Source organism: Nyctereutes procyonoides, unplaced genomic scaffold, assembly GCF_905146905.1.
Source record: "Nyctereutes procyonoides isolate TBG_1078 unplaced genomic scaffold, NYPRO_anot_genome, whole genome shotgun sequence".
Taxonomy (NCBI): Eukaryota; Metazoa; Chordata; class Mammalia; order Carnivora; family Canidae; genus Nyctereutes; species Nyctereutes procyonoides.
This window is the reverse complement of record NW_026575043.1, coordinates 17428687-17450874: the sequence shown is the minus strand read 5'-3', so window position 1 is coordinate 17450874 and position 22188 is coordinate 17428687.

The following is a 22188-nucleotide window of genomic DNA, read 5'->3' as shown; positions in this document are numbered from 1 at the left end:
CTTGAGTGCTCACTATGTGTCAGGCACCAAACTAAATGCTGTGTCTAAAAAAGATGAATACAGAATTTTGGTCCTGAAAGTGCTTGTCTTCCAAAGGGAGGAAAAAAATGTATTTCCACATAAACTGCTAATTGTAATTCATGGCTGATAGGATGGATGATGATTGATTATTTATTCCAAGAAATGACGTCAGAACAAAGGCACAGACACAAAAGCAAAACAAAGCAAAATGTGTGTGCATGTGTGTGTATAGACGCAAGTAGTGTATGTTTCTGGAACATACATGCTGTGTCAAGGAGTGACAGGAGATGTGGCTGGAAAGACGGGGCCAGATCATGCAGGGCCTTGTGGGCCAAGGAAACTAGTTAGAGTTTTTCCTGCAGATCTTGGAGAAACTTTGAAGACCTTTAAGCAAAAGAGTGACATGTCATTTGTTCAAGCTACTGTGTTGAGGACAGAATTAACAATAGCGACGAAAAGAACCAGCCAGAAAAAATGCTGCGATGACTTTGGTGACAAATAATCAGGCAAATGGTAGTAGCAACGCAGAGGATGACACCCATATCATATATACAAACCGGTGGCTGATTGGGTAAGGGACCTGAAAAAAAAAAAAAAAAAAAAAGGAAGTGAGAAGTTTGTTAGTGTGGCCAGCAGGATGACCAGTATGGTCACTAACTTTAGTAAGTCCAAAGAGGAAAGGATTCTGGGAAATGTGAGTTAAGCTTTGCTCGCATGGAGTTTGATGGTCCTTGGAGGCATCTGAGCCATATATGATGGCAAATATAATTAATAATGCTTAGGGTTTGATCTTTATTTACACATCACTATTATTAACAGTTTCAAACTTCTGTGACATTGACTCGGTAACCTTTCAGGTCTTTTTTTTTTTTTTTTTTTATTCATGAGAGACGCAGACACAGGCAGAAGGAGAAGCAGGCTCCCCGCAGGGAGCCCGATGTGGGACTCCATCCCAGGACCCCGGGATCATGCCCTGGGCCGAAGGCAGATGCTCAACCTTGAGCCACCCAGGTGCCCCCAACCTTTCAGGTCTTGGTGAGACATACCTCCCAGACAGGCTTTCCAAGATAACCAGGGATTCCCCACATGAGTTCAAATGCATAGCCTAATTAAGTGCACAGCAATAGTCCTAATGATTATAGACACTAAAAAAATAGGATAATAGCCACAGATATAGATAAATATAAGGTACTCTGAAGGCTATTATTAATATTTTTCTCTACATTAGGAAAATAATAGTAGCTTCTTATAGGGTAAAAATGTTTGTGCTCATGTGCTTCCTATCCTATGGGACAGTTTATCTTTTAAAATCCCAAAATCTTTGGGATTTCAAGGACTTATTTTTGATTTATGAAAGTGTGTGAACTAAACCCTGCTTGGATTCTCTTACTTTGAACTCTGAAGGGAGCTATTTTTCCCATTAATCATATAAGTAAAAGATGCTTGAGAAATCTAATTTGATTTTTAAAACCATAACCTGATTAAATGTAAAGCCTTATTCTTTTGTTTAATCATTTCAAAACATCCCAGATTACTGGTTGAAAAACATGAATAATAGAACCATTTTACTTTAATTTTTGCCAGTAGCTTATTATTGGATACAAGGACCTGTGATAACTGTTACTAAATATTATTTTACCGCCTTTCAAATTTTTATCCTCTCCATGGATTTAAAATACACACTTAAAATAATAGTTCATGGTTCGCTCTTGCTTTTACACCATCTGATAATTTTTGCCTTTACCTGGAATGCTTTAGATCATACACATTTGATAGAATTATTTATATGGCTTAATTTCACCATCTTGCTATTTATTTTCTTTTTGTCAGATCTGTTTTGATACTATTTCCGTCTTTGTCTCTTTCAGAATATTAGACTGTGGTTATGGTTCTATCTTTACCTCTACTATGGCTTATACTTGCTAGAGTTCCTTATTTTATCTTATTTTTCATGATGACTCTGGAGTTCGCAACATACAACTTTAACCTACCTGAGGCTGTCATCAAATAATAGTAAACTCTGTTAAAATGTAAGAATCTTACAACAGTTTACTTCCATTTTCCCCTATTATTTTGCTATTATTATATATTTAACTTCTGCATATGTTTTAAACCTCATGGTACATTGTTTACTTATTTATTTATTTGCTCTGGATGCTGATATTTTAAAAGGGTTTTTAAAAAGGCTTTTATATTTACCCACAATTTCAGTTTCTGGTTATTCCTTTTTATAGATACAGCTCTTACTTGATAAACATTTTCCTTCTATCCAAATAACTTCTTTTAAACTTTCTTGCGTTTCAAGTCTATTGATAAACTCTCTCAGCTTTTGATTGTTCAGCCATTTATTTACCTTCATGCGTGCAAGATAATTTCAAAGACTAGGACTCTAGGTGATAATTCTCGTTGAGTGCCTTAAAAATGTCTCTCTGTGGTCTTCTGGCTTGCACAGCTTCTGTTTAAAAAAAAATTCCTCTCATTTTTATCTTTCTTCCTCTGTATGTAATGTATCTTTCTTTCTGACCAACTTCAAGATTTTTTTCTTGGGTTGTCAGCAGTTTGCCTATTAGATGTACTTACCTGGATTTTTCTTTGTGCTCCTCTTGCTCTTTTCTCTACACCTCTTGGTTCTGTAATACATTGTTTTTCATTGCATTTGGTGAGACCTTTGAAAAAATTAGTTGTTTCTCTTATGTTTAAAATGTACATTTTTACAAGGCATTTTGGGTGGCACAGTCAGTTAAGAAAGGATTTTGATTTCAGCTCAGGCGACCTTCTCAGGGTGGTAAGACGGAGCCTCACATTGGGCTCCATGCTCAGTGTGGAGTTTGCTGGAGATTCTCTCTTCCTCTCCCTGTGTCCCTCCTCCACTCTTGTGACTGCACATGCTCTCTCTCTAAATAAATAGATATTTTTTAAAAATAAAAAAATAAAATATACATTTTAAAAATAATCAGGGTCTACTTTCAAACACCACTATACAGGTGTGGTTCGATAACCGTATCCCCCAGTCCTTCGCCTCATCCTTGTGACACAGCCACAGTTCACTTCACTTTCACATGTGATAGAACCACCCATCCAGTGTTGCTATATTTTTTAACAGTCATTTTTTGTATCCATTAAGAGTAAGAGAAAGAGTAAAATTACATTTTATTTTCATTTAGTTCTTCTCAGACATTTATTTTTTTGTGGAGATCCAAGTTCACGACCTCGGACATTTTTCTTTTACCTAAAGAACTTCTCAAGACATTTCTTTCAGGGCATGTCTGCTGAAAACTATCACCGATGGTTTTGGTTTCTATGAGAAGATCTCTAATGCTCCTTGATTTTTGAAGGTTAATTTTAGTGGATGCAGAATTCTAGATTGGCAGTTGATTTCTCACCCAGTTTGAAGGTTTTATCCTCTTTCTCACATGGTTTCTGATGAGAAATCAGCTGTACCCTTTTGTTTCTCTAGGTAAGAGTGGGTTTTTAGTCCTAATTCTCTTTAGGATTTTCTTTCTGCCTTTGATTTTCAATATGACATATGTTGGTGTTGTCTGAGCTTTCTGCATCTATGGTTTGGTGTCTGTCTTCATTTTGGTTATTTCTCAGCTATTATTACTTCAAATATTTCTTCTGCCTTGTTCCTTCTCCTTTATTACTCTTTCTTCTCCTTCTATGAGTCTACGTATTCTGTGCCCTTTGATATTGTCCCACACTTTTGAGATGTTCTGTTCTTTGTTATTTATATTCTCTTTTCTCTTTGCATTCAAATTTGGGAAGTTTTTATTTACATTTACATTATTTACATTTTTTATTTTTTTATTATACATTTTATTTACATTTACATTATTTACATTTACAATTTCCCTGATTCCTTCCTGAGCTGTGTCAGACCTTCTGATGAGCCATCAAAAGGATTCTTCATTTCTGTCACAATGCTTTCATTTCTAGTGTTACCCTTGGATTTTTTTTTTTTTCTTAGAGTTCTTTTTTTTTTTTTTTTTCTTAGAGTTCATCTTATTGCTTACTTTACCCATTTGGTCTGCATGCAAGACCAAAGGTCTACTTTTTCCATTAGATCCCTTAATGTGTCAATTATAGTTACTTTAAATTCCTTGCCTGATAATTCCAACATCTGTGTCATCTATGAATGTAGTTCTGATGATTGCTCTGACCCATCAATCACTTTTACTTGAATATTTTGTTGAGACATGTTGTGTGAGCACAGTTTCTCAAGTAAGCAGTACTTTCATGTGAGGATTTATGTAAATCCAGCTCAGAGTAGGGCTATGTTTAGTAATTTTCTTGTAAAGTACCTGAGGCTTCAGACTCTAGTGTCCTTGTTTTTCTTTGCCTTCTTGCCCTGCAGGCTTCTTGCTGTACTGTTCCTCCAAGAGTCTATGTTGTGACACTGTCTCCACTGTATTCCACTGTTGTTAAACTGGAGTTTTGGTGTGGTGGGAGAGAGTGAGGAGAGAGAAGAGTTCCAGCAACTACTGCTTGATATTGTGTTTTCTAGTGGACCTGGGTCTCAGAAGTGGGGCTTTCACAAGTGTTTTTACCTCTCCTCAAGGGATACAGTTTTTTGTTTTTGTTTTTACCTTCCTCTGTCTTCTACTCATTTCCCTGAATGAAACAGTCCCAATCCATTTCCTTGAACCCTAGTCCCTGTTAAGCATGTTTTTTCTTTGTTTGTTTGTTTTCCCTATCACCCTCCCTTACCCCTGCCGTACACACATGTACACCCTTAGATGAGACAGGAAGGCTGGTGTGGGCTGGGGTGGAGAGATATTCTCCTCTCCCAGATGGGATAAGATTTCAGTATTGCCCTCTAGTTGTTTCATGGAGAGGTTGGAGAAGTTTCTGGGAGGGTTTCATAATGGCTATATCTCAACTCCACTTGCCAGGGACCTGAGAGACTCTTACTTGGATTCTCATAATAAAAATATTGATGCAATTCCTGGAGTGAAAGCTCAAGAAAATATGGAGACTTTCTTTTACTGCAGTCCCAGAACTTACTTTCATTCCAGTCTACACTCATCTTTTAGCAATTGATCAATCATTAGTTGTGATGGTTAAGTTTATATGTCAACTCATATAGGTACCCAGTTGTTTGGTCAAACACCATTGTAGATGTTGCTGTGAAGGTATTTTTTAGATATGATAAACATGTAAGTCAGTAGACTTTGAGTAGTAGTTTGCCGTGCATAACATCGATGGGCCTTATCCAATCCGCTGAAGGCCTTAAGAGGAAAGATTGAGGTCTCCCAAAGAAGGAATTATGACTTCAGACTGCCTTCGGACTCAAGGATGCAACTTTGCTACCAGAATTCCCAGCCTGCCAGTCTGACTTGCAGATTTTGGACTTGCCAGCTCCCATAGCTGCATGAGCCAATTCCTTAAAATGTCTCAATACACAAACACACATGCACAGACATACATCCTATTGTTCTTGTTTCTCTGAAGAAACCCTACTAATACAGTGCCATTTACATTTTACCAAGGACCCTCAACACATGAATGGAGTTATTTCTAAATTTTCCACCTCTGAATCTGGCTCAGTTAATGATTTTATTCTTTGTCAACGGGTCAGTTATTCTGCTATTCCCACCTTTTTTTGAGTCCTTTATAGTTGTTGACTGAATGCCAGGCATTTTGGTAGTAGAGCAGAGCAGAGCTTCTTCCTCCATAAGATCTTTATTGTGTAAAATTGAGTCAATATGGTCAACATTTGGGGTTTGTTACTGTTCTCCCTATGTTCCATGCACCACAGGCACCTGTGGAGCACTGTTACTGCCTTATGCATATTTTAAGTGCTAGCCTGCCCAAGAGTTTTTCTGAAAAGTCCTGCTCCACATTTAGCTTTCAGTAGGCCCTACACACCTGTGCCACAGAGGATTTTCTTGTCCCTCCACATTTGGTGAACTGCTATCATTTGTGATGCAACACAAGCCTAATAGTGGGGCAGGGGCAGGGATGGTTCTTGGGTTTTCCTAATGCAGTCTCAGTCATAGGTAAGCTTTTGTGCCTCAACCTCAAGAATGATGCTTCTTCAGCATACCTGTCCCCTTTGATTTTCTGTGTCAGTAGATACTGGGCAAGAACAGTTTCCCTGACTTTGACCGAGTGACACTGCCAGTTAAGAATGACATGAAGGCATGACTCTTTGTCTACTAAGTGGGAGTAGAACTGTCATAACCAAAAACAAAATAAAAAAAGGTTTCAATTTATTGCCAGTTGTGGAATTCTAAACTTTCTCTATATTAGGAGAAAATTGATGTGGTTTGAAGTGGTGGGGTTCAGAGTTGATGACCAGGAAAGAATTCTTGAGATGTCTTCAGGGCAAAAAGGTGGTTTTATTAAAGCACCAGGACAGAACCTGGTGTTGTGATGGGTAGCTGATTATGTACTCTATATACTCTCAAGTTGGAAGGGGGTTAGGGAGAGCATAAATCTCTAAGGAATTTGGAAACAAGGTTTCCAGGACCTTGACGGGCTAGCTGTTGTTGGGAAAAGGTCATTTATTACTGTCTAGTAAACCCTTAGTCATGAGCCCCTTCAAATGTACATCAGGCGGCCATATGCTTGGGGGAATGATTGCCATGTATCTTGGGGGGTTTAGAGGTATAGGAAATTTCTGAAGGAATTTTTATATGTTAACATAGAGATACAGGATCCTGGGGGTTTGGGATAATGTTGTTAAGATTGTCTTTTGCCCCTAGCAAAGTGTCAACATTGAGGCAGCTGAGCTTCTTGAGGAATGTCACTCTTCCTATTTCAAGGCTTTGTCAGTGGACTGTATGTAGTAAGGAAATTTAACTTTTTCTTTTGCCTTTGTTTCCCACATCAAAGATGATATGTTCTTTAAGGAAAGTAGAAATCGACAATTCTCCCCCATATGGCCAATCAATGAACTAAACTAATTAATTTAAAAATATCAAAGCGCTTAGTTAGTTCATATGGTGCTGAGTCTAGAACTATAAGACATCAAGTTCTGACTTCATTCAGGCCATTGCAAGTATTTTAGATTCATATTCATCTTGCTCAAAGTTCCCTTACTCTTCAACATACTGAGTCTCTATAGAAACAGTAATTAAATATATATGTATAGTGTTCTGATACAACATATTGAATGATACAAAAACTGGGCACAATTCTAGACCCACAACAATGATGTTTATCATGTGTGAGGTACTGAATCTGTGTTTGATAGCTTATTTTATTTGGATTTCATCATTTCATAAAAGCCATCTTCCATACCAGTCACTGATTATCCATATCCCTTCTTCTTTCCACACATCCAGTTTAACGTTGCTACTGCAAATGCTCTAAAGTAAAATTACTCTATTACTCTGAATTATTTCTTGAAGGAACTGACTGAATGACAACTCACAAATTATGGACATTCTTATACATTTTCAGATCTTCATTATTCAGCTTTGATTACTAAATCTAAGTACAATGTTGACTTTTTTATTCTTGTGCTGATGCTGCTGCTTCTTCTCCCTTTGGTCACTGAGTTGTATCTGACTCTATTTGAGAATGATGTGACGCAAAGAAAGATAAGCATACTTACACTGGTATCACTTTCCCCAAGCAGTTCTTACTGTGCTGCCTTGGGAAGAGTCTTAAAATTCTATTTATTTTGATGGAAAATATTGAAATAATTGTCAGACATTACTAGCTTTTAAATATTTTATTTATTTTTCCATGAGAGACGAGAGGGAGAGAGAGAGAGAGAGGCAGAGACACAGGCAGAGGGAGAAGCAGGCTTTATGCAGGGAGCCCGACGTGGGACTCAATCCTGGGTCTCCAGGATCATGCCCTGGGCTGAAGGTGGCACTAGATGGCTGAGCCACCCGGGCTTGCCCAGATATTACCATCTTTGTATTTATCTATTATTTTTTTAATGACTGTATTCTCATGTTTTCTTATTAAAGTAGACAACTGGTGTTAGCTAAAGTAGACAATTGATAACAATTGGTAACAAATGATAAAAATAACAAGTGATTGCTGGTTGCAGACTTACTGTATAAAAGTAGTTTTATTTAAAATGCAAATAAGTAATAGTGGATCTTACTAGCTCCACAGTATACTTTAATGAGGAAGATGCTGGACTTGAAGTCAGGATATCTTGGTTCCCTCTTAATCTTTGTCACTTTCTATGTGCTTTTTTTGGGAAATTCCTTTTCATCTCTGGTTCTCAGTTTCCTTACCTAAAATTTTATCAGTACTGTATTGTAGATGACAGGGCACTTGAGAAGAACAAATGGATTAATGCATTTGTACCTAATACAATTAAAAATTAATCCCATGATTATGGCTTGCATGAGTTAACATTGCAAATGTGAAGACACTGATGTGCAAGAATTCAAAGGATTTGTGTATTTATTTTTTAAAGATTTTGTTTATTTATTCATGAGAGGCACAGAGAGAGGCAGAGACACAGGCAGAGGGAGAAGTTCCTTGTGGGGAGCCTGATGCAGGACTCCATTTGAGATCCCAGGGTACACGACCTGAGCCAAAGGCAGATGCTCAACCCTGAGCTATTCAGGTGCCTCAGGAGTTCAAAGGATTTAAAGAAGAGCTTATTGGACTCCCTACAACCTGATCGTAGAAGTCACAAACCCAAAATTTCAATCAATTTCATTTTAGGGATTGGTCTTTCTTCAGTTCTAACACATTTTCTCCATTTACAAGTTTCTTTTCAATATTTCAGTATTTGTTTTTTTAACAATTTCAATTGTTTTTCCACTTGCATTTAGAAAAATAAAAAAGGAGTTCATTGTTATTTTGATTGTGTCATCCAGGCAATAAATAGCTTCATTCTAGTTGGCTTGTGGATTTGAAAATAAACGAGCTTTTCTAAGAAACTGAGACATAAAATTTTGAATTGCCAATCTTCTGGCTTTTAAAATTTTTAATTCAGGAAATAATTTCCATGTGAATATAGACACTTCTAATTAAAATGTTGTTCTCTAAAAACTTTTTATGTATCAACACATTCCTCTAATGGACCACACAACAATTCCATTCTTCAAAAAATCTGCACAGAGCACCATATCATTAGTAGGGGTAGGAAAACTAATTCTGGTAAAAATCAAAATTTCCCACAAGTCTGCCCATAAGTCAAAGTTACTTTGAAGCCATTTGATGATTTTTCCTTCAATGCTTGTCCTTTTTCTAAACAAGAGTACAGTTAAAAGAAAACATAGTGGCGTTCATAAATACAAACCCAGAGTCAGAAATTGAATGGTTTGCTAAAGTATTCTTCCCCAATCCTAGGGGAAATATTTCCTTGGACCTTTGGTGAACATAACACTTGGCATTAGTGCTTCTGCTTAATTTGAAGTCATCTGCTTTGAGAACTTACTGATATTCCCCCAAAATAAATATCCACTGATTCTAATCTTCAAGTCTCTCTTCTCATCTGGTGGTCATTTTAAATTTGATAGATACAAAAGCTTTTCCTGGGGGGCATAGTCTGGCATGAATAAAGGCCAATATTAACATGATTAAGGGAGTATGAGTTCTTTTGTTAGTACGAATCCTGTGATTCTCTGTGGACATGATATATATGGTGGTAGAAAGAATTTAGAGTCTTGTGTGAATGTCTATCTCTACAGCTTATAAATTCACTCGCTGTGGGGTACCATCCCAAGGCTTCATTGTGAGATCGGGGTTTTCTAACCAGGCATTCATCCTAAGTATGGCTTCTGAACAAAATATCTTGTGTTTTAAAAGTTCTTTTAAAGGGCAAAGGTTGATTTAAGCGTCAGAAAGGATGAGAGGTTTTGTGATGTTTCCACTCTGCCATCTAATTAAGGAGGATAACTCCTTCTTCTCTGTTATTGTCTGTCTATGTGAATATAACCTTCTTTGTATATATATCTCTCCATTATGTTTCTTATTTTATAGACAGTAGGAAATATTGCATATAACACTTACATATTGTCTGTGTCTTCTAAGTAATGTTTCTACAACATCACCCAAAAGCTCCTGAGTGGCCTTTAAGCAATAAGGTTTTTAGAACCAGGATGAAAAGCAAACTGAGAACCACCATTGAGTAATTCCTCCTTGTTCTTCATTGTCCATCAACAAAGGTTTAGAATGCCTGGTTTTATCATGTGCTTCTGGGATATATGATCTCATATGTTTGCAAAAGAGATAAAATTATAAAACTGGCCCAGCCATTCTCTTGTTAAGTGCTGTAAAGTTCCTTAATAATAGCATTACTAAAGACAATTGAAAGACAGAGACTGTCTTCTTTCCTCCAGTGATAAGAAAGATGCTTCTTGGTACACTGGGTGGCTCAGTGGTAGAGCGTTTGCCTTTGGCCCAGGGCAAAAGGCCCATGCAGGGAGGCCTGGGATCAAGTCCCGCATCAGGTTCCCTGCATGGGACCTGCTATTTTCTCTGCCTGTGTCTCTGCCTCTCTCTGTGTGTCTCTCATGAATAAATCAATAAAATCTTAAAAAAAGAAGAAAGTTGCTTCTTCTCAGTATTTTCTTTCATGTGAATGTTAATTTATAAAGCAAATTGTTTGTTATTCACTGTATGTAGTGTACCATAGTTACTAAAAAATAGGCCTGTAATTTGATCTAAGTTCTAAATCCAACATTTGCCAAGTATTTAGTGAGCTGTGGTGAACTACAATTTTCTCGACTATGGTACAATGATTAAGGTTGAAAACACATAGGACAGCACTTGATAAAATGTCTACTAGCGTAGAATAATTTCCCAATCAATGCACATATATATGTACAAGTGACTCAAACACACATGATGCATGCATGCATGCACAAATACATATACACGTATGTGTATAACCTAACAATGCTGTTAGGTCTGAAATTAAGATAGTACAAGTGTTACTTGTATGTGTTGTAAAGATTTAGCATTTGGGGAATAGTAAAGAGACTCGATAATTGATGGAAGAGTGAAATACTTAACTTTGTTTCATCTTTGAATATCACTGCCAGTTCTAACTATTCGATGATCTTCATAATATAACAATAATTCTTTATTTTATATTTTGTTTGGCTACTATGAATATATGTAGCTGAGTACCTCTTTACAATAAATTAGTTAAATGAATGCATATTTGTTGCTGGAAAAGAAAAAGCTATTTCATTTGGACTATATCAGCTAAATAGTTTTTTAAAGAAAACTATTGTAACAAAGGTAATGGAAAAGTGAGCTCTATATGAATATGTTCTTTGTTTATGCAGAGATGAAAAAAAATACATGTAATTTGAGAATGGATATTTTTTCTTTTAAGAAATACTCATTAACTCTCAAAATTTATTTTATGATGTAAAACGAAGCCAGATTCTTTCCTGAACAGACTTTGTGTTTCTTTTTTAAATTTCTTATGTTCGTGGTTATAAGAAATTTGGTTGGAAACATAATAATAACAATTTTGAAGTGATAGATACAATTTTAAATATATTAAAGCATGTTGTCAAGTATCATATAGCAAAAATATTACTAACTTTCTTTTTACTAATTAAAGATTCATTTTAACAGGGTGTACAGAAGCTGCTTTAACAACAGTGTATGAAAAATGTCTGCAGCCCTCTTAAGCTACTCCTATTGCATTCCTTCGTGAATTAATTCTCTCAACAAACACGATGGGATGCCTACTGTATTGAAAGCACTCCATCAGCTCTGAGTACAGAAATTAGAAATAAAGCCAGCTTCTATGGATCTTACAAACTATGATTGTATAAACAAGTCAAGAAGGAGTGCAACCACAGCAATCTTTAGAGTATGATCTAACTGGGATTTATAAATTATGTCTGAACAGAGTCCATGAAGTCAAGTTTTAAGGCACTGTCCCATTAGTCATTTGACACGTGATGATAGAAATGATGACCACTTAGAAAACTGATGAGACTTTTTTGCCCATCTCTCTTTCTTTCCAGAGGATTCCCACCCTGAGAGCAGCCTTACTAGTTCACAGCTTATTTAAGCCTAATGATTTACATATCCACAACGAGGCAAATGTCCATCACTCAGATAAGGTTTTACGTAAAATCTTTTTTTTTTAATTTTTATTTATTTATGATAGTCACACACACACACAGAGAGAGAGAGAGGCAGAGACACAGGCAGAGGGAGAAGCAGGCTCCATGCACCGGGAGCCCGATGTGGGATTCGATCCCGGGTCTCCAGGACCGCGCCCTGGGCCAAAGGCAGGCGCCAAACCGCTGCGCCACCCAGGGATCCCCGGTTTTACGTAAACTCTAAAATACTCTTCATTTGCACTGAAATAAATTTAGATGCATTGTCAGAAATGATAACATCTAACAGGTCATAATCGGTTTTGAGCTGTGTTGACTCTTTTCCTGACTTGCTTTCTCTCCAGTGATCTAAAGCCAAAGAGTGTGTCTGCTACAAGCCCTGACTCATTAGTAATGAATTTCCTTCTCCCCAAATGGAGCGTTTCCCAGTCATTACACATGGAGTTGGCCATTTTCCCTAGGAACAAGCCAGGATTAACATGGAAAGAGCGATTTTCATCCAGTCTCCTCACTGAACATTTCCTCTAGCTTCTGTTTGAACTCACAAATGTGAGTTCTCCTACAAATGTGCACAGAATGGTTCACACAAGGTCTCAGATGAATACCCATCTCTTGGTGTGGGACCTTTCTGGACACTAGAAACCTACAACGTTTAGGCCAGACTGAAATCATCCATAAGATCCGACCACTGTGATGCCCCTAGTGACCTTGGCAATCTTGGCTTTTAATATTTAAATATGTTAAATTTCTCTCACTGGAAGAATCCCACTTGTCTTTCTATTGCAACCTGACTTTTGTCCGCAGTGCTCTGCTGAGATTATGATTGCCAAGGTCACTAGGGGCATCACTGTGGTTGGATCTTATGGACGATTTCAGTCTTTAGATCTCACTTGAGGACTGAGAAATGGTTCATATTGAGAACCACTTTCTCTCTTTCTTTTAATATACTTTATTGTTTAGAGCAGTGTTAACCTCACAGCAATATTGAACAGAAGGTACCAAGCTTTCCTCTTGCCCCATACATGCATAGCCTCCTGCCCCCACTACCACCATCCCCCCCACCAAAGTGTTACATTTGTCACAATCAATGAATCTACACTGACACACCGTTATCACCGCATCCATAGTTTACATCAGGGTTTACTCTTGGGATTGTGCTATGAGTTTTGACAAACATATAATGACATATATCCACTATTATAGTATCATACAAAGTATTTTCACTGCCCTAAAAATCCTCTGGGCCTCACCTATTCATTCATCCCCGCCATCTCTCAAGTCCTGGCAACCACGAATCATTTTACGGTCTCCGTAGTTTTATCTTTTCCAGGATGTCATAGAGTTAGAATCCTACAGTATTAGCCTTTTCACTTAAGTATATACATTTAAGTCCCCTACATATTGTTTCATGGCTTAATAAGCACATTTCTTTTTAGCATTGAAAAGTGCTCCATTGTCTGTCTGTGCCACAGTTTATTTAGCCATTCACCCACTAAAGGACATCTTGTCTGCATTCATTTTTTGGCAATTGTAAGTAAAGCTGCAACAAATCTCCATGATTCTGTGTTATCTAGGTTTTACACAACACCTTTGCACTCTTTGTCTTGTTGGTGTTACTTAAAGTTTTGTTTTGGTCCTGCTCTCTTCTCCCATTACAACTCCTCAGGAGACCTCACTCATGTTCATGTTTTTAATTATCATCTACCTACTGAGAATGGTGCAGGAACATCAAGTCCATGACGGTAACTGATGATAAAATGTGGAAAACAAGTTTCATGTGAACAACAGGCTATAAGACACATTGTTTTCTAGTACTTGAGCTACTTTTCCATTGAAAGGCATTTCTAAATATTCAAATGAAACTGGGATAAAACTTGATGCAGCTAATACTAGTTGCTTTTTTTAAGTTCGCACTTTCAAAAATTACCTTGAAAAATATGTTGGTTGATTTTCTTTTTGTATTTAGAACATTATAATGGCATAGCGTTTTTGAAGATTGACTTTATAAAGTATGAACAGGTTTCCTTCAGAAAAGGTCTCCAGGTTGTCTTTTTTCATATGTGGTTCTTGTATGTGAGGAAAGTGTGCTTGTACATTCATGTTGTATTTGGCATATATTTCCTTCCAAAAAATATTGTATCAAATTCTACCGACACAGCCCATGTTTGATAATGTCTGTACTCTTTCAGACACAGTGAAAACTTGTACTATTTAGGTAATTGAGCTATTATATCTATATGTATTTATCTGTGTACCTAAGATGTCTATAAGAATACAGTGATGCTGATTTAATTTCTTGTTTTTGTTTGTTTATGTAAGAAGGCTCCACATTGTGGAGCCCAATGGAGGGCTTGAACTCACAACCCTGAGATCAAGACCTGAACTGGGATCAAGAGTCAGATGCTTTACCGACTAAGCCAGCCAAGTGCCCCTGATTTAATTTCTGAATCTAAAATGCTAGTGATATAAATGCTAAGTAAGATATATAAATCCATGTTGCATTTAAAAAGCTATTTCTGCAAGAAATAGGTCTTGCTAATTTGTATTCTTAAGTCTCAAACATTTTAAGACACCTTTGCTTAGACCTTGTTCTATGTGAGCTCCAAGAGAGAATGAAATTTTTCAGCATATAAATTCCAGGAAGGAGACTTACTGAAACTTTTCCATGAAATTTAATGTAATCACTGTTTGAAGTGGCATGTGGAATCCGAATGTAACTGCTAATGGTTAGAACTGAAAGTTGGGTTTGCACTGTCTGAAACTGTTCATTTTAATTTTAAATATGTAGTAGGTTTTTTTTTTCTTTTAACGTTCTCTTTTAAAGGCTCCTATCATTATCAATTCATGTGTTGGTATAGCAATAAACAGAGGACGGCCAGATGTTTAGAAAAAGGGACAAAAATGTGGAAAATTCTTTCCAATACCCCTCCCCCCGACCCCCGTACAAATGCATGTGTTTGCACACTCACCCACTCAACTATTCATGTATGTGTAGCAAGACCTGAAGTGTATATTGTTCCTTAAGGCTTCATGGTGTGCATATATTCTTTAAAGATTTGGCTACCGCTATTTGAGGACAGAGGCTACCTAAAGCACAGCCACATTGGATTAAAATGTGTGCACATACACAACATTGTCACCCCTCTCTAGAGATCCACGCAAAAGGAGATGAAACACTCAACCAGGGTTTTATATACATGATGTAACAGAGCTCTGCCTTGGCTAACACATTCCATGTGATCACTGGAGTGGTCAGGATTCTAGGGCAATTGTAGCCAGTTAAATTATCTGATAGTCACTGGACTCAATGTTAGCACAGAAAACCATGATGTGGATTTCTACAAGGACATATAGTGGCAAGCACCTTACAGCAGTTGTTGAATCCATAGATAGTGTCATTACCTTGCAGCTGGGAGGCAACAGCCCTTGCAATAAATCGCCAAAATTCAGTTCCTAAGGATCAGTATGATTGGGCAGATTTGGAGAGTTGTGTTTTGTTTTGTTTTATTTGTTTGGCAAGTTGCCATTCTGTTTCCTAGAAAGTGTATATCAAATAAAGAAACTGGTTTATGCCAGTTGGACTTTCTGGAAGCTAATGAACTCTTTCAGCCCTATAGGGTGTCATTTGGTGCACAGAAACAATTTAGTGCCATATAGCTGTATAAATTATTTGTTTAGGATACTAAATGATATCCTTCTGGCCCAGGAGAATTAATGCACTTCTTGATGGGTCTAGTTTGTATTTAGGGGATGTTTTATGAAAGACTATATACCAATGTAGGTTCATATTCACTGAAAACCCAGTTCATGATTGATGTCTGCTGTACATATGCATCACTGTTTTCTTGGACAAAATGATGGCCAGGGATTGAACAGTCAAATGAAACAAGAGCCATATATGATCCTTAAATCATAGCTGGCATCCATAAACAACTAGGATATTGAACCAAAGGGTCTGATTAGGTTTAAGTTATTGGCTGTGTCAAAATTTTCAGTTTTCAAATTGGGTGCATGCTGAATAAAAGAATAGTCTATTAGAAGCTCAATAGGTGTCTCCCTTCATCAGTCCTTTGGAACTTGCTTAGTTAATCCAAAAATTTACTGAAGGCAGAAAGCTGGAAAATGAAAACACATATACATTAACTTAAAACATGTAAATACACAGTTTTATTTTCCTAGAAGATTTCATTCATTTATTCATGAGAGGCACAGAAAGCAGAGACATAGGCAGAAGGAGAAGCAGGATCCCTCTGGGGAGCCTAATGAGGGACTAGATCCCAGGATTCTGGGGTCACAACCTGAACCAAAGGCAGACTTTGACCGCTGAGCCACCCAGGTCTCCAACTTTTTCTAATTTTGTGATAAACTCTTTCTCTGAATATCAGTCAGTTAATTGACATCCCTTCCATTTCTCTATGGCCTGGCAAACAAAAACCACATGCATGTTGTATTCTGCGTAATTCCCCATTTTATCTCAATTGCCATAATAAAGAGCATGAGGGCACTTGTATAGCAAAGTGCAAAGTGTTTCTTGGATTTTATGTTTTTCATAAATTTCTAAAAATGCTGTGCCCAAACCCAATCTGACATATTTTTAGCAGCTTCTAATCATTGTATTTTAAAACATTGAACTTGGTCTTACAAAACGAAAACTAAAACTCTTTTTGACGCTTATGTTTCATTGTTTAGTGTAGTATGCAATTAAATAGCATAAACTCCAATACCAAATACATCTGACAATAGGCTTAGCAGGAAGCATAACTGACACTTTAATAAGTGAGCAACCACACCTGTGGGAGCAGCCTGGCACAGCTACACAATGCAGTGGTACGATTGACAGCACAACCGTGTGAATTAGAGAAGGTGTGGATGGTTGCATGAGTCACCCAGTGGAAGCTTGCTAGGAGCTTCTGTAGATTTGACATACTAGCTGGAATCAAGATTTTAAGCACTGATTCCACCTGGTGCTGCTGCTCGGATGAATTATTAAAATGCTCACACTAGAAGGTACGTGAAGAAATGCTTTGATCATGATCTGCCACAATTTGTCGTGTGACCTTGCTCTTTGTGGCAACAAGATGGCTGTCGTGACCAAACATTGCATATCTATTCTGGGTAGGAAAAAAAAAAGTATGTGACAAAAATAAAAATGTAGGCCTTATATTAGAAAAATCATGTTTTCAGAGAGTCACTAGCAGTGTTCTGATGACCTCTTGTGTACAACAAATTGTGTAACTCAGGTACTCCTGGTTGCAGCAAAGCCTGGAGTTAGTGATTCAGAGCAGCATACTGGATGTGAGGGGAAAAAAAAGAAAAAATATAAAAGGAAAAGGATTCTTTTGGTGAGAAAGAAGGGGAACTTACATGGTACAGGAATCCAGCAGGCTTTGTGCTTCTTTCAGATGTCAGTTTGAATAGCTCAAAAACCACTTCCTCAGGGAAGCCTTCCCAGACTTTTTTATCCCAGATTCCCTGTTATGAGTTCTCAGAACCCCAGATATATTTCCTCAAGTAATTTTGGTTTTATGTTTCTATTTGATGACTATGTTTTCTCTTACATAAGGGTGATTGCAGGGGTCTGCTCCCATTTTTGCCCACCAATTTGTTCCTAGCACCTGACATACTGCCTGACACATAGTGAGTACTTGACATGTTTGTCTTTTTAAAAAATGAATAATTGACTACTATTACTTTAAAACATATCCAAGGAAGAAATCATATCATGTTATTTTATAGTCTATTTAGTATGCAAACTCCAAATGTTTTTTTGTTTCCAAATGTTTTTTTGTTTTCCTCACTGAAACCCATTTTTACTCTTCATTTGTAGTAAATGAGAGAATAAGCGGACAGTGTCCTCATCATAGCAATTGTATTTCTCTGCTCTAGAATGAGTTCTTGAGTGAGGTGTTTATATTTTATTTTCCAGGGAAACTATCCACATTTTTTTCTTTAAGAAATTCTATTTTCACTGTTGCTGCTTTGTTCAGTCATAGTTATAAAACACCAATGGTGAGGAGGGACCCCAGGACTCAACTAGTTCAACTCCCTCTTTTTGGAGGTAGAGACACTGAGGCACAGAGAGATTAATTGGATTTCTCAAATGACATATAAGGAATTACTGGCAAAGGCAAAATACAGGCCTGGTTTTCCAATTCATTCCCTGGTTTGTGCTCTATTCTTTTATATACATGGCGTTCACAACCCAAAAAAGATACAGTAATGAACAAAGGGCTCATCAACACATGTGTCCAAAACAATTATGCACTGTCTTTGGTTGTTCCATCTGTATTAGAATTGGCAAAAGCTGAATTTGCTCTCGTATTTATAAACAAGAAATGAATGTTTGAAGATGTATTAATTAGGTTTACTTTTATATTTGAAATCCTCTTTCTGTTTCATTTACCATCTCTAAATTACATTATATCCTTATTAATTTGTCACTAAGAGTTTGTATATTTGAAATTTATAAATATGGGATTAAATATATGGGTTGGAGAGAGCTGTCATAGCAAAATACACAGTCTGGGCAGCTTAAGCCACAGCAATTGATTTTCTCACCATTCTGGAAGCCAGAAGTCCAAGACCAAGTGTTGGTTTCTTCCAAAGTGTCTCACTTTGGCTTGCAGATGCCCATCTTCTTCTTGTGTCCTCACATGGTCTTTCCTCTGTGTGGTCTATGTCCTAATCTCCTCTTCTTATGAGGGCACCAGTCAGGTTGGATTACAGTCTACCATAAATGTCTTATTTTAACTTTATAACCTCTTTAAAGCTGCATCCCCAAATATAGTCACATTCTGAGGTGCTGGTGGGGGGGTAAGATCTCAATGTAAGAATTCTGAGGGACACAATTCAGCCAGTAAGAAATACCCATCAGGTAATTCCTAGAAGTCTGCAGAAGGACCCAACATCCTCAGAGAATATATTTTTATTCATTACCAAGGAAATGTTTTTAGAACTTAATCAATCAACTTACTCATAACAATACCATTTTCTAACATCAATAACAGGCTAATACTGGTAATGAAAAATTGGAGAAATTCTATTGTAGACTGAGATCCAACAGTTGATTGACTTTTCAACTGTTCTCTAAAGATACCAGTTACCCAGCTAATTGCAATTAGCCCCCCATAAGAACCAAGGCTGTTTATTGAGAAGTACCTAGACTCAAACAACACTTCTGGCTTTGGGGCCTTTGGAAAAAGTTCTTAGTCTCTCTAAGCATCCTCATCTGTAAAATAGAGAGAGTGCCTACATAGCTAGGTAGCTTAAATTAAATTAAGGTACACAATATATGGGAATTATTATTACCTTTTCATATCACTTTTCACATCTCATTTTGTCTATTTGTGTATAGTTTTATTAACAAATTCCATTTCCCAAGAAGTTTTGAAATTTTAATCCTTAGTTATTTTTATAATCCTGACTTTAACATATAGTGTATTATAATGGGCAATATTCCAGAAGGTAACCAGCCCAATGAGAAAAAGTTGATAAATATTACACTCAGGTAAAAGAAAAAAGTTAGTTTGTTAATTTTGATTGCTTCATATGATACTGGACAGTGGAGTGGAAGTTCTTTGTTCCTTATCCCATCTAGTAAGGTTTGTCTGTTGAGCATGGCATTATCCCAGCTCCCTTGGAAATGGCTAAGGGACTGAAAAATTGTCAATGTGTTGCTTAATTACCTGCACCTGTCTACATAAGAACATCTTATGTGGTAATTATGGATCTGGTGCAAACCATCATGCATGGGGCTTTATTGTGCTTCAATTTCCCTTCATATCTCAATCCAGTCCCAGGGCTACCTTTTGGCTTATGAGCACCCCCATTCAACACAAAATAAATTGGTTCCACTCAAGAAGATTAGAAATGGTGGGAAATATAATTCCCCCTTATACTTGGCAACAATGTACATGTTATTCTAAACCAGCAGACAATATGCAGGAGGAAGAAAATAGATTTTTTTCAACAAAGTTGAAGCTCTACCAGCTAACTGGACAGACACTGACTTCAAACACCACCCTGACATTTCTCTCTGATTCTGTTCTTCTAGGGCTTGAGAGACAAGGTTGGAGGTGTTATTCGGGGGAAACCTTGGGTTCCTCTCTCAGCAATAAGTATGTTTTCAACTGCAGGAAAGAGCAAGCAAACTCAGAATCTCAAGGGCTGTGTGACAAAGGAGGGAAGAGTATGGTTCCAAGTAGAGTTGAAGCTTCTGCTTCCTAGCTTCCTCACTTTGCTCCATCTGCCTCTTCTGAGAGCTCCCATCTCCCACTGTGTGCAGCTGAGTTTCAAGCACTCCTGGTGGCATAATGACTGGGACAAAGATATTTCCTCCAGTTGTCAATGGCACTCCAATCCTGAAATTGTCCCAGGAACCTCATCCAAGTCTCCCTCTTCCCTGTCCTTGGTCTCTATGAACGAGAGAGAGGGCTTCATCACATTTCTCATTAATGATCCTCTTAGTTTCAAGGCCATGCATATCTAGATATGAAATAATATTTTTATTTTCAAATGTAAGGTCTTTGGAAGATCTTGTCTATTGGAGCATGTAACTATTCTTGTAGCCAGAAGAGGAGATCGCTACCCAGAGGAAGAGCCAGACTGCTGTGTTTGGATACTTAAAAAGACATTTGGAGGGGGAGAGCATCTGCAAATGTTGATGAAAATGGGTTTGGAACTTCTCCTTTGATCAGGAAATAGGTGGACCATAAAATGTCTGATACATGATGCTGCCTGCAGCAAACCCACATTCTGAGACGCAGTCATCTTATTACTCTAGAAACACCAATAGAAAGAGGAAGAAGGCTTAAAAGATCCAACCCTTTCCAATTGCAATCTATGTGCAGTGTTGAGTTAACCAAAAGTGGTCATATTTTTGCTTCTGCAAAATGATCATTTATATTTCATATCTCAAATCAGAGGCCTTTTTTGACCAGTGTTCAAAAACACATACTGCTATTAAAAGATCCAAGTTTGCTTATGACGTATTTTGTTTTCTACAATGTTTGTGAGCCTCCAAAGGGCAGGGGCCATGAAAATACGTCTTTGCACATCAGGTATTTCCTTACTCATAAGGGACACCCAACAAGTTTTATGTTCAATGATGAAAGTCATATAAATGTATGATCAATAACAGAAGCTTGCAACAGGAAGAGATATATCATCTACTTTTCGTTTTGTTTTATTTTTACATTGTCTACTTTAAGACCTATACATTACAAACGGGAAGATTTAAAAGTGCTTAGTTTCAAGATCTGAGACCTTGAAGTCAGTTTCCTGAATTCTTCCATTAAGATGTAATGATGACACCAACAGCAACAACAGAAATTTTATGATAAAACAATGTAACTCAATGGAACAAACTTTCAGTTAAGGAGTGAGAATGCAGTTTAGTGGACAGACATTGGCTTGGAGTCAAAATCTTAATACTATTGTCTCATCTCAGCCATGTGTAGATCATCTGAGTGGCAAGGGGATTTTATGGGGAGTCAGCTAACTGTGAATTGTAACCACACGCTGCAAAATTCACTGAGCCCTCAATAATCACTGTCATTAAGAGTAAAGACAGAGTTCTTTTCCTGAGGAAATCTAGGATTCTAGTCAAACTAAGATGATTAAAATTAGTTTCATTTTCTTTTGTATTGAGAGAGAAGCCAGCAAAATATATTGCTGCCATCCTAATATGCCGAATGAATACATTACACAATTTACTGAGCTTTCAGGAGTGGGAAACAAGTAGACCCCTTGTGAGGGATTGTTTTGATAGAGAATGAGGCTGTACTCACATAAAAGATGGTCTAATCTATAGAAAACTTAGAAAATCTACTGGATTGATTTCCCAATAAAATGTAGTACAAAATTCAGAAATGTTTGTTTACTAAATCTGTATCTTTATGATTACATGAAGGATCTTCCCATCAATGGTGCCTCTATCCTATTTCCTTCATTTGTTAGAACAGCGTGGTCTACACTAAAAACTTTTTGGCTATGTCTAAGAACTTTTAATCTCAGATTTCTTTCTAAAGGAAATGGGTTTTTGAAAAAGAACAGCCTAACTTGCTAATAGGTTTTTACAGGGATGCATGGGGGTAGTCATGGTATCATCCTGGATGAGTTGGGAGCTGAAAAACAGAGACATCTGGTTCATCACTAA